This window comes from Oxyura jamaicensis, chromosome 4 (assembly GCF_011077185.1).
Source record: "Oxyura jamaicensis isolate SHBP4307 breed ruddy duck chromosome 4, BPBGC_Ojam_1.0, whole genome shotgun sequence".
Taxonomy (NCBI): domain Eukaryota; kingdom Metazoa; phylum Chordata; class Aves; order Anseriformes; family Anatidae; genus Oxyura; species Oxyura jamaicensis.
This window is the reverse complement of record NC_048896.1, coordinates 46,225,409-46,238,122: the sequence shown is the minus strand read 5'-3', so window position 1 is coordinate 46,238,122 and position 12,714 is coordinate 46,225,409. Positions and strand designations below refer to the sequence as shown.

The following is a 12,714-nucleotide window of genomic DNA, read 5'->3' as shown; positions in this document are numbered from 1 at the left end:
GGGGAGGAAGAGGAGGCAGGTAGCACCTTATACATGTTATTGGCTCATCGCTGTATTAAAATGCATCATCAGCAGCAGTCATTAGCTATTCCAAACACCGAGATATGGCAAGGAAAGCAAAGCTTACATGCACAATGAGTGGAAAAACAGCATTTAAAGCCAGGAATATATTTGGCACTGATAGCACTCTGAAATCATTTGGCATGAAAACGCCATCCATTACATGGGTGTGCAGAGTGTGCTGCTCAACCCTTTTGCGGCCATAGGTCCACAATAGGGTGTGATTATTACACATTGCAAGTGCATTTGCAGAAAAGATTTCCTGTGACAAATATTAGATAATCATCAACCAATTGTGGCTGCTCCTTGCAGATTGAAAGCAAAAATAATAAAAGCAACAGACTAATAATTCAGGCTATTTTGAGAATCGCTGAAGAAATATTGCAAAATTAACTGCATGTAAGGTGAAAAAGTAAAGGAAACTGCAGCAAGAGGCCGACCACGTATAGTTTATACAATATTCTCATTATGGCTTAAAAAAAATAATAAATAAATAATAATAATAAAAATCTCTTTATAAATACTTTAGCTCAAAAATCTGGGACACTATTACTAAAGATTTTCTATTCCAAAACAAACCCAGCACCATTGCCTTCAAGAATCTCATATTAGATCACAGCTGGTTTTAACATTTTGGAAAACCAAGCTTAGCTTCCATTTGAGATTAAAAGAACATAAAACTAGTAGTTTTACTGCTGCCAAGCACATTAAATCATGTTCTAATAAGAAGCAGTTGACTGCGACAAACAAACAGGATTTAGGCAACCTCAGCCTCCTTCAGCCCGCATTACTTTTATAGATTGGAAACAGGCGGGAGCGTATCAAGTTTGCAAACTACAGGCACTGCATATATGCATCTGAGTTAATAGAAATGGCAGGAGAAGTTGGAACATTGCTTTATGGGCCCATTTCCTCCCTGGCCTTCCCCCATTCCTCCACACCTTCAGAAAACCCTTGGTGATTATGGCCATTTCACGTCTGCAGCTGCTGCAGATTGATTTATCTCCAGTCGGCGTTGCAGCTGACGACCAAAACATCAGAGCAATGCGGGGTTTGTGGTGGTCTCTGTATAACTCAATATCCCCCCCCGCCCCCCGTTCTTTTTTTTTTATTTTACAAAAAAACAGTCATTCCATAAGCAAAAGCAATGCTCTAGCCTATCTTCTCCCTACCAGTGTTCTTTGAACTTCATTTCATAATCATAATGCTATGGTAGCAAAAACATCTGAAAAAGGATGCAGCAATTCGCAGAAAATTAAAAAAGCCTGTCCCAGAGCACACACAAAAATTTACAGTCAGCAAATGAGCGTGGAGAAGCCAGCACACAAATCATAGTCCTGAGTCAGCACATATTTGGCAGGTATCCTGATGTACCCTGCGAGCCCAGGGTAAAATAGGACAAGGAAAAAAGCTGAAGAAGGAGATAAGTGAACGGCACCATTTGGGAAGGAAACAAGAGCATCTCCCATCTTTTTGACCTGCAGTATTTCCACAAGTGACAGGGGCTGCAGTACTGAGCAGCGGCTGCACCACCGACCGGCGCTCCCGGCACACTCCGTGCTGGGCTTTGCAGCCACCAGCCCCGAGACCCCTGTAGGCATGGGGAAGGTCCACACCACACCCTTGGGCACAGAGAAATTCAGTTTTATTTGGTTTGCTCCCGACTCTGCGCTGCTTCAGCCTCTGTTGAGGCTTATCAGAGCTGCTTATCACACGGTATAGTGATGGGACTCGGTAGATCAGGTTGGTGGTTGGACTGGATGATCTCAAAGGTCTTTTCCCACCTAGATAATTCTGTGGCTCTGTAAATTGGTGGCCTACTCCATCTCTCCATCTTCTGCTTGTCAAGGATCAGACCCAAAATGTTCATCCCCTCGCAGAGAACAGACGCTTCTCAGGTCTCCTAATGGTCTCTGGCTTTCCCGGCTGACCCAGTTTGGAGCTGTGATTCAGTGCTGAACTAGATCCATCAAAAATGGTTTCCTTTCAGACTGCTGCATCTGAATGACACGCTATAAAATGTTTAATTTTTAACTTTTTTTTTTGGGGGGGGGACTAAGCAGAAAACATATATGGGGTAAACTGAAATGCTCCCTTCATAGCACCAGTAGAGTGCCTAATTAATTCAGATTCATTCAGTTTTCACAATCCTCTGCAGAATCAAAACTTATTTTCAGGTGGAAGGAAAAAAATAGAAAATACTACCAAAAAAAGCCCACATGTAACTGAAGCTTCTGCACATATTAATGAACAGAAAAGTGGAAAAGGCAGGGTTTTTTTTTTCTAAAGAGCAGAATAGCATCCACAGTGATAGATGCAGGGTGCAGCAAAATAGGTCAGTACAGGGAAATATGTGTAATGAATTATATAAAGCTGTGTGTATAAAAATGAATGTATTGATGAGAAGTGATTTTAAAACGAAGGCTCAGATACAAATCATTAGTCCTGTGGCCACGACTAATATGTATTCTGCTGTAATAACCGATGTCATCACAAGGGAATAACAACACCGTAATCAGCAAAGAGCCTGGCTGGGGGAGGGCGGGCACCATCCAGCAGGTGGGAAACCTTTTTCTCCATTATTCACCCAGTTTTGGTGCCATGGGGTGCTGGCCAGGGCTGTTGCCAAAAGGCAGAGGTGGTGCCAAGAACCCTGAGGGGGAAAGCTAGGGCATGCAACAGTGGTGGGGACACCGTGGCAGGGACAGGCTGATGACACGGGCACCCCCAGCTCATGCAGCATCCCAGGTGGCTGCCGAATCAAGCTCTTGGTGGCCGCGGGGAGGTGGGCGTGCAGCACCCTGTGGGCAGCAGCCCGGTGATATGTCGTGGTGCCGTGGGGGGCATTGCTCAGGCTGGTGAGCACATACATGCTCCCGCGGCACGCACGCCTTCCAGGAAGGAGCGCACACATCACCTGCGGGCGCGCATTTGTTATAGCGAAGCACGTGCCTCAGCTAATGAAACGCATAGATCATATGGTAACATGATTATGCCCGCACCTAGCAGGCTCGACCATTTACTTTTAACCAACTTATTTAGGTTATTAGGCTGAGCGTGGCCCTCCCCCTCCCAGGGATTAGCAGTCCGAAAAGTCTCAAAGGTCTGTTTATGTTCGCACAATACCAACCCAGGTCCCCACGCAAGCTGGCTCAGAATAAAATAGCAGGGAGCCCACTCTCGTGGGGGCTGAGCATCCCATGAGATGCTCACAGTAGGATTTCCTGGGCTGGTCTTCTGTTGGATTGTGTCTGGTTGAAGGAACAGCCTAGGAGAGGGGGCAAGGGAAAAATCCGCCAATGACAGAAAAAAAGTGGAGGACGATCAGGCACAAACTAGCAGCACTCAATATCTCTTTCCCCCTTTTTTCCCATGAACTCCACTGGCTCCCTGTTGTAAGGGATATCGATCTGATTTTTTTTTCCCGTGCTCACTTTTAATTGCCTAGCTGCTGCCGCAAGCCAGCCCCGTGCTGGGCCCATTTCCAGGCAGCAGCCCCGACGCACCCCCAGCCCCAGCACCCCGCGCTCTCCATCAATAGGAAATCAGGCGGCTGCCCGCAGAACCAACTCTTCCCACTTTTCACACTTAGCAGCAAGGCTTTTTCAGCTCGTTCGCATGTCACCAGCCTTTGGAGCAGCTTTTCCATCCAACTATCAGCCCTGCTGGAGACTTTTTATCTTCCTTACAAACTTATCTTCCGAACATGCTTTTTAATGTGTAATCGTTGTTTGATTCAGCAGGGGAGGCTTCCTTGGGGCTTATTGTGCTTAACTGTCCGTATTGTTGTGATCCTTTTTGACAGAAGATGTTGCGAAAATACACGCGGGTTGGACTGGATACTTGCATTCGCATTTCACGGTGAAGTGATGTTTTCCTTGAGCAACGCCAGCCCCGTTTCATTATGCCGGGAACCTCTCGGTGAACCTGGGATCTTGCTATATAATTTATGTTTCCCGATACAATCCAGCGGTGTAATCCCGTGATTGATGTGCTTCATTTCTAATTTGATCATTTTGGTATAGTGCGTGTTTTCCTGCGTGATTTATGCGCGCTCTCCGGTAAGGTGTGTGCGCCACGCCATGATGTATGCATTCATCAGCTGCGCGTGGTGCCCCGGCGGCACTTTCCCAGGGAGGAAGGTGGGACACCCCAGCCCGAGGCCAAGTCCCGAGGTTAATTGCAATCAATTCACCTTCCATGCAATTACGCTTTCATCTGCACGCGCCTGTGAAGTGAGCGTGCTTAACGCGGTATCAGCGGGAAGGCAAATGTGCCTCTTTTCCCCTCAGAGCCAATAAAGCCAGCCGTGGCACAGGATTACAGGGGGGTAGTGGGGACGGTTCAGCCCTCCTTCCTAACATTTCCATTGAGAAGGTGCGGGGAATAATTAATTATCTCCCCGTTGTGCTGATTAGCACAGGGCTTGTTTCAGCACGCCGGCAGCAGAGCATCCCGAATGCTGACGAGGCAGCAGCAGCCTGTGCTGCTTTCTGGAGAGCGTCCTTGCCCAGCGCCAAGGCCAGGCTGAGGGGAGAACTCCAGGAGAGCAAACCTGCCCCTTCTCAGCCCAAAAGGATGGCTGGAATGAGCCCCAGGACCACCCTGTCTGCTCCCCACACAGGATCAGCGTCCTACATGTTGTTACGGGCTTGAGCCTCAGCCTTCCCCTCCGTAGCCTAAATACTCCCCCACCTCGCCATGCTCCTCACATTACGGGTTCCCTGGACCTCACATCAACCTCCATGCTCTCTGCTGGGATCCTGCCAATTAATGCACATTTTTTCTCAAAAAGCAGCTTTCAAAATGGGGCAGAAAACACCAGCTGAGGTCCTGAGTGGAGCAGAGAGGCTGCCTTGCTTGTGATCCCCCCTTTGCTTCTCAGGGCGAGGCACCTGCTTCTTTCACAACCATGCATTGTGTGCTGCTTGTGATTCTCTCAAGTCCTGGCAGATCTTTTTTCCTGTTGATCCCCTACTTAGCTACTGGCTCCTCACCCAGGATGTGTGCCGTTCATTCCTACCTTAATTCCTACCTCACTTTGCACTTGGCCATATTAAACCGCCTTTTCTCTCACTCTTCCCCTCAAAATTTCCCATGAGTGTGTTGAATCCCTACCCTCCCACAGATTCCCTACCTTTCCACCCCTTGACACCTCTGCCCTCCCTTGTCCATCCCCAGGCAATTCACCAAAACACTGACCAGGGTGTTCCTGTGGACTCAGCATGTCCCACCATGGGGCACCTCTGATGACGGCTTGTGGGACCTTCCAAAAGCCACCTCTCCCATCATGTCCCATGAGATGGTGTCAGAAGCCTCCCTAAGCAAAGATATATGATATTCATTGCCTCTGCACAAGGCTTATTGCCCTGTCATAGGAGGAAATAAGGTGAGTTTGACATGATTTGTTCCTGACAAATCCCTGTTGGCTGTTACTTATCTCTGTGCTATATTCTAGAGGCTCATAAATAATTTGTTTGATTATTTCTTCCAGCATTTTTCCATGTGCTAAGTAGACTGGCTCATCTACAGCTCCTTGGCTTCCTCGTTTGCCTTTTTCCAAAGATAGGCACTCTGTTTATCCTCTCCTGGACTTCGGGAGCCTCCCCTGCTCACCACAAGTTGTCCACAGCATAACCGTGCCAAGAGCTGAAAGACTCCTTCTGTGAGATCCCTCACATCCAGCCTAATGGAGGATATCCTGCTGTCTTCTTCTTCCACCGTAAAAGTAGCCTTCTGATTGCTGAGATGAATATCGTCACCCAAAATTGTTCCTCAGTGGTGATGTGGGTAAGGCTGGAGCAAAATAATGTGTGCTTTTGCCTTCGTGGCATCACCTGTTTCTAGCTTTCCCCCCTCATTTAGCAGTGGGCTGCCTCAACTCCTTTCTAAGATAGACATGGAATACATATTTTTCTTTATATCATTGCAGATTGCATCTCATTTATGTCTTGGACCTTCTCATGTTACCCCTGAAGCTCCATGCTATTTCTCTTCTGCTCACTGACTACGGTATGCGACACGATCTACTTTTAATTCTCTGGATACATCCACTCTATGTTTATTTGGCCTGTTACAACATTTCCCATCTGTCCTCTCTTGATGGAATGGCTTGCACTTGGACCTCAGGATCATGTCTTCAAAGGAAATGCTAATTTCCCTCAGTCTTCCTTTTGTAGGTTTCCATCTTCCAAGTCTTTCAGTTTACTGATGTTCATCACCAACTCTTCTCCTTCTAAGAAACACAAACCACATAATGTGGTACTTTGTGCTTCCCAACCCAAATTCTAGCTTCACTTTTTCTTTTTTTTTCTTTTTTTTAATAAAAAAGTATTTCCTGTTGATAAAATCTCTTTGTTTTCTTTACTTGCTGTCTCAAAACACCTTTCTAGCACATCCAAGGCCACCTTGGACAGGTTATGTCGTATTGCATTCCCCTGCGGACAGAAGCAGGGTTCAGCTCTTCAGCAGCCACACTTCACCGTTTTCTGCTATTTACCCAAGTCTGAGCTGAGAACTGCCTATAGGGTAGAGCTGCAGCGGATACAGACAAGATGATGCGTAAATCTACATTGGAACAAGATGTTTCCTTTTCCTCTCTTAGAACTGCTTAATAAATTAAATGTGTATATACGCACAGAAATGCATGGATGTGTGCAAGCATAGAAATATATAACAAACACATATATGCGTATATAAAACGATGTGGTATTCTGAAACCACAGTGGGCGGTGTGCCCATGTGGACAGGGTATTCCTTCAGTACCGGCGCTGCTCATTTTCAGATATCCCAGCCTGTGTGGTAGCGTGCCAAAAGAAATACCAACAAGCCTCAGCTTTTTACCACATGATGAGACAAAAGCCCAGTACAAGCTCCGAGTGCTAAAACCCAGCTGTATAAACAGTAGGAAGCTGGCATACGTGTAGATGCTTTTAATCATATACCAGATGTGAATCCAGCCCTGGTGCAGCCCTTCCGAAGCCATGGGCTGAGGGGCAGGTGCTTGTGGAGCCCCAGTGCGTGCTCTCCTTCTCCAGGCAGGAGCACGGGTCAGCTTGTTCATGCACACCAGAGCAATGGTCTATGAGGAGGAACATCTCGAGATTATCCCATGACCTCAAAGGTTAAAATTAGTGTGGGGGATTTTAATGCTATTTACTATGGACTCGTCTTAACGAGGGAGAAATCCTCAGTGGAGACTATTTCTTTAAAAAAAATAAAATAAAAAGGGGAATTTGGTTTAATTGGGGATGATGGAAGCAGTACTGAGCTCTGCACTATAAAAATGAAGAATATACATATATTAAAGAAAAGTCCCACAAAACTCCCACCAAAACCATGCTCCTCAAAGACTAGAATATACTTCTGGGGAGCTCAGACTGGGCTGGTTTTGTTAGGTAACAGTGGCTATACCCGCCAATTTTTAAAGCGTCTGTTGGGAATGAGATGCTTAGAAGATTGTATCTATATGCCAGGAATGCTCAGGCCATTTATATCTGAGATTAACTGGACATAGGGCATAAGTATCACCTGGGTGAGAGTGCTGAGGGAATTCTGTCCATCACAGAGCAAGCCACTCACCCAAGGAGTGGTGCAAGAAGAACCCATCAAACTCAGGGCGCACCTTCTGAAATGCCTGCGCCCAGCCAGGCTGCCCCACCGCCTGTACTTTGAAAGCAGCAGGTACAGAGGTAGTTTTCTGATGGACCTCAGTCCCTGGAGAGCAGCTGATAAGGGGTCTGAACAGACAGTTTCTCATTACTGCTGATACCCATTCCCAGCGCCGCTACCTGGAGCTGCTTGACCATACCCACCACCATGAGCTCACTCCTGCAGCACCTCTCCAGGTGTGCTTCTAGCTCAAGGGTGGCACTTCACGAGTGAAGAAATGCACAGGGCTTGTACCATCAGCGAGGCAGGAACCTTCCTGGAGGTGAAACAGCGGCCTGGTGTCACCTCCAAGGGTTTGCCCGTGTCTCACTAAGGAGCCACAGAGGGCTGCAGGAGAGTCCCAGCATGGGATGATAAAGTGCGAAGTTTGACAGCCGCAGCTTAGGAGTGAACGAAGTCGTTTCCTCCAGACACAGAAGGAAACAGGGCACTTGTGGAGAAGAGACTGGCCGAGGGCCAGCAGTGACCTCACCTCAGCATGCCGGGACTGCTTGCTACTTAGATGGCGATCTTCAAAAATGAACAAACAAAACAAAACAAAACAATATAAATCTGATCTGGAACAGGTCCCAGCCTCTCAGCAGCAATCTTCTTTGGACGGTGAAGTGGACTGATGCTGGGCTGGAGTACGTGGTAAACCAAAAAGTGCAGCCAGGTGGTACTGAGGTGGGACATAACCTAAAATGTGGTTTTCCATTTCGTATCCTTACTGATACAGACCGAGCTGCAGCTGCTGTGAAGACCCCCATGCCTCAACATTTTTGCATCATGCACCCTTCCCTCTAAAAAACTTAGGGTCAATCCATACATTTTTTTTTTCAGCTGTGACGTAATGTAAAGTATCCAGTAGTCAATAATGGCAGATAAAACCCAACCCTTCATCTTGACAGAGATAATTAAGGGTTTGTAAACATTCTGTTAGAGAGGTGAGGTCCTTGCCAACACCTGTGCTGTGCCCAGGCCTTGGGTTCAGCTCTGCCAAGCAGCAGGTTTTGCAGGTGGGACCTGGCTCCAGGCAGATGCTGGACGGAGCCACCTCACCTTCAGGGCAGGTCTAACACAGGCACTTTATTTTCCACGTGTCAAAGGCCTGGGCCAGGCCCAGGCAGCTGCCACCAACCTCATCCATAAAACACCAGCACTTGGCTCAGCCAAGCACAACTCACAAGAAATGCTGAGTTTTACAGTATATCATAAGCCACATTGATTTTAAAAAGCTCCAATCTTACAGCATTTCCCATCTGCCTTTTTCTGGAAGGTGGGTTTAGCTGTGTGGTTCTTGGACCCTTGGCCAGACGTTTGTTTTTGCCATGGCGTGCTGTCACAGCAGCTCTCTGGGCTTTTGGCTTATCAGATCTGCAATGGAAACACTGGAGCCTTTTTGCATCACAAACTAAGCAGCAGCAGCGAGAGATGGAAAAACAGTTTGCCTGCCCTGGTGAAGACCTGCTGGTGCTGCCAGCAGCATGCAGCAGAGGCAAGAAACCAAAGCTGCCCTGACACCGTGAAGCCCAGGCACACCTCTGTGTGCCAGAGGTTTATGTGCTGTCTGGCAAGAGGGCACGGGGATGCCCAGGAAGACAGAGACGTGGCCAAGAGCAGCTGGTCAATGAAACCATAAATCGTCTCACTGGCCTCCCCAGTGACTGCTGGAGCTGCACGAGGGGACCCAAGGTCCCCATAATCACAAGGAGCATCACTGTTTCTCATGGAAACCCCACTGATCCTTCTCAACGGGCACCAATTTTTATCTCTTTCCTGGAACTGAAAGCCAGGGTGAGCATTCAGATTGCACCCTGCCAGTTTTCCATGGGAGCCACAGCAAAGCAGGTGTTGGCAGCTCCAGAGCTGTCACTCTGGAGATCTGGAGAGCTGTCACCCCTAAGGAGATCAGGCCTGGTTTATAACCATAGGGTTCAGAGGACAACCTCCATGGTCTTCTAGGCACCTGACTATTTTTGTCCTTTTTTTTTTTTTTTTTAATCTTGCCTTTAAAGTCAGGAGATGTGCAGCGCCCTTGGGACTGGGAGCGCCCATTGCAGCTGGGTGGCTGTGGAAAGTGTGGGTGCTCTGCCAGCAGCACACCTGTGACAGCAGGAGATGTGCGCTGCTGCATTTGCTGACCACTGATAAAAGCCCAGCTCAGCAGGGCCACCCACACAGGGCAGAGAAATGAACATCCAGATGGCTGAGGAAGGAAAGAAAAAGAAAAACTTGGGTCTTCACTGCAGCCTCTCCTAGCACGTCAGGCACCTCGGTGGCCTGAGTTGCTCCATTTTGGGGTTTGCAAAGTAGCAAACAAACCTAAAATGAGCTTTCTCCTCCGAGCCAGGGAGGATCCCATATGTATCCCATACAGTGGAGGAGCTGGGTCCACCAACACGGTGGGGTCCCCACGTTGGTTTTAATTGCAGGGGCCCTTTCCTAAAAAAAAAGTAAAGAAAAAATAAAAATAAAAATGGAAGTCACCATGTTTCCATCACCCAGAAGACGCCAGTGAGCTTTTGTGTGGGTTTAGCTGAAACCTCCAGTTTTCCTTTGTTGTCGGAGCGCATTTCACTCCGGTGTCAAAGTGTGTCAACCCCAACCTTTCCCTCCGTGCCGCTGGCATCGCTCCAGCCTCCCAAACGCCTGCTTGGCTCCCTTCTGACACCTCCATCTGATCCGTCACAACACCTCGCCGCATAACGAGCAGGCATTTCCTCCCCATCAGCACTCGCAGAAAGGTAATTAAAGCTGTTTAGGTATTTTTGTTGTTGTAGTTGTCGCTTTCCGAGGCTCAACAGCATAAATGCAACTTCTGCTCAATTAAGCCCTGGGATAAAAATAAAATAAAAGCGGGTCTTCCGGCAGTCCTTTATGTCTGCACATTAAAGCCGGAGCCTGGGATTTACGCACACGCACACACAACCCGTGGAAGGAAATCTTCCAATAAAGATGTCTCCAGCTGGAATGACCATTATTATCCACGTACACATGCATATCCGTACCTATCTGTATGTATATGGACGTGCACACGCGCCTATGTGTAAAACCCAAATCTGTTTGTGCCTCTTCCTGCTCATGCTAAGGGTGCCTTCCTCCCCATTACAACAGCATTTGCACATTTATAGGAGGAATAAAGAAAAAAAAAAAGATGCATGATCCATGCGGAGGAGCCTTCCCTCTGCCAGCCAGAGAAAGAACTAAAAGGATTATAAAAGTTCAGATTAAAATGATATAAAATCTAGCATTTGGCTCCAACACTAGTGCCTTGGTCCTCTGTAGCTAATCTGTATGCACTCTGTGACCTCCTCGCAGCGAACCCTGCTAAATATATTATTCCCACGGGGGCTTTCACTGCTGCTTGGTGTCAGAAATCAATATGTATGAGGCGCGTGGATGGGAATTTCTAATAGATCTGCCTGGCCCTGTGCTGCTTTTCAATATCTGCCTTGGACTATTAGTGCCGGCTCGGTGCCTGTGAAATAACCGAGATAATCTTTTAAGGTGCGCTGTTAAGGTGGAACCTAAATGTTGCCGTTTCAATTAAAACAGAAAAATATATATATATTCATAAATCAGCCGGTGCCGCGCATAACCTTGTGTGTAGCCCGATTATAAACAATGATGGGGATTAAAGTATTAGGGCGAGCAAGCTAATGGCTGGGTTTCTAGGGAAGAGCTTAGCTCCTTCCTGATTTTTTTATTATTATCATTATTTTTTTACCAACAGCAAATTGCGGGGATTCGGGGTGGAGGGGGACCAGAAGCGGGCAGATGCCACGCCACCGGGCCCTGTCTTTGCAGAGCGTGCAGCAGCCCAGCGCCCCACACCGCTCTCCATTTTGGAGAGCACGCTGAACCTCACCTCCCGAGCCGCTGCCCTGCTTTTCGTGAGGGCAGGGGGCCTCATTTGTGGCTTACTGCAGAAGAGCACCAGGCTGCCCCTGCCCTGCCCTGCCGGGGTGGCGGGGTGGGGGGCCGGGCAGTGGGGGTGGATGCAGCCCCCCCACGCCGCTCGCTCCTGCTCCCTCTTTGTCTCCAGCTCAGCACGCAGGGGAAGCCGTCTCAGCTCAACACACAGACGTGTGGCGCAGGAAGGCAATAACTTGCTAAAGGACCTCTCGCTCTTGCTTTTTTTATTATTATTTTTAATAGAGGAGAGGTAATCACTAACCCATGCATACACTCCTCCGGCTCGGCACGCGGCCGGGCTGAGCTCTGCTGAGAGCGGGAGATGGCAAGGGAGAGCCCACAGCCTCCAACCCCACCGATGCTCTCACCCTGCCGCACAACCCATCATTTTCTTTCCTCCCCATCCCCTGCCCCGGCCTGGAGCAGCCCCGTTGGAAAAGGAAAGGAGGCTTCCCCCAGCCTGAGCCCCCTCTGAGGTGCCCAGCTTGCCTCGACCCTCCCCTGCACCTGGAGCAATGCAAATGTTTATAAAGGGCTCCGGCACCGCAGGCGGCTTTATCCCGGCTGCCGAGAGCTGGCTCGTAGCTGCCTGGGCTCCTGGCGGTATTTGTAATACAAACACTTCTAATCTAACACACGCAATTCCCCGCCGCTTAATAGGGCTGAAGTTCCCTTCCCGCCTCCCCTTTCTCAACCCATCAATTAGGTAGGTATATGTGAAAACAAACAGCCTATGTGTTTTCTGCATCTCCAAGGAGGTGTAATGGTGCAAAGTGCTGGTCGCGGGCGTTTGCTGATGGGAAAAGAGGAGCCGAGTGGGTCTTGGTAAGCAGCAGGCTCCATGTGTCCACAAATGCTGGAAGTGAGCAGCTCCCAGCCACACCGGCGGCACCAGCGGTGGTGGTTGTGGTGGTGGCACTGGCACAGGAGGGCTGGGAAGGAGACCTGGGACCCTCAGTCAGTGCAGGGGCAGAGCGATGGGCCAGCACGAGCCATCTCCCCAGGCATGGAAGTCCTTCACCCGGTTTGTCCTGATCCATCTCCTCTCCTCCCTTTAGCCCTGAGGGCCTCCACACCTGTACCAGT

General features: G+C 48.6%; 1 long non-coding RNA gene across 1 annotated transcript; it reads right to left on the bottom strand.

Moving 5' to 3' along the window:
- Positions 1 to 1,166: 1,166 nt before the first annotated feature.
- Positions 1,167 to 2,302, bottom strand: LOC118166566. The gene is made up of 2 exons (XR_004750583.1): positions 1,613 to 2,302; positions 1,167 to 1,573 (listed from the first exon to the last, which is right to left on the bottom strand). It is a non-coding gene; the product is annotated as an uncharacterized LOC118166566 (long non-coding RNA).
- Positions 2,303 to 12,714: the final 10,412 nt, after the last annotated feature.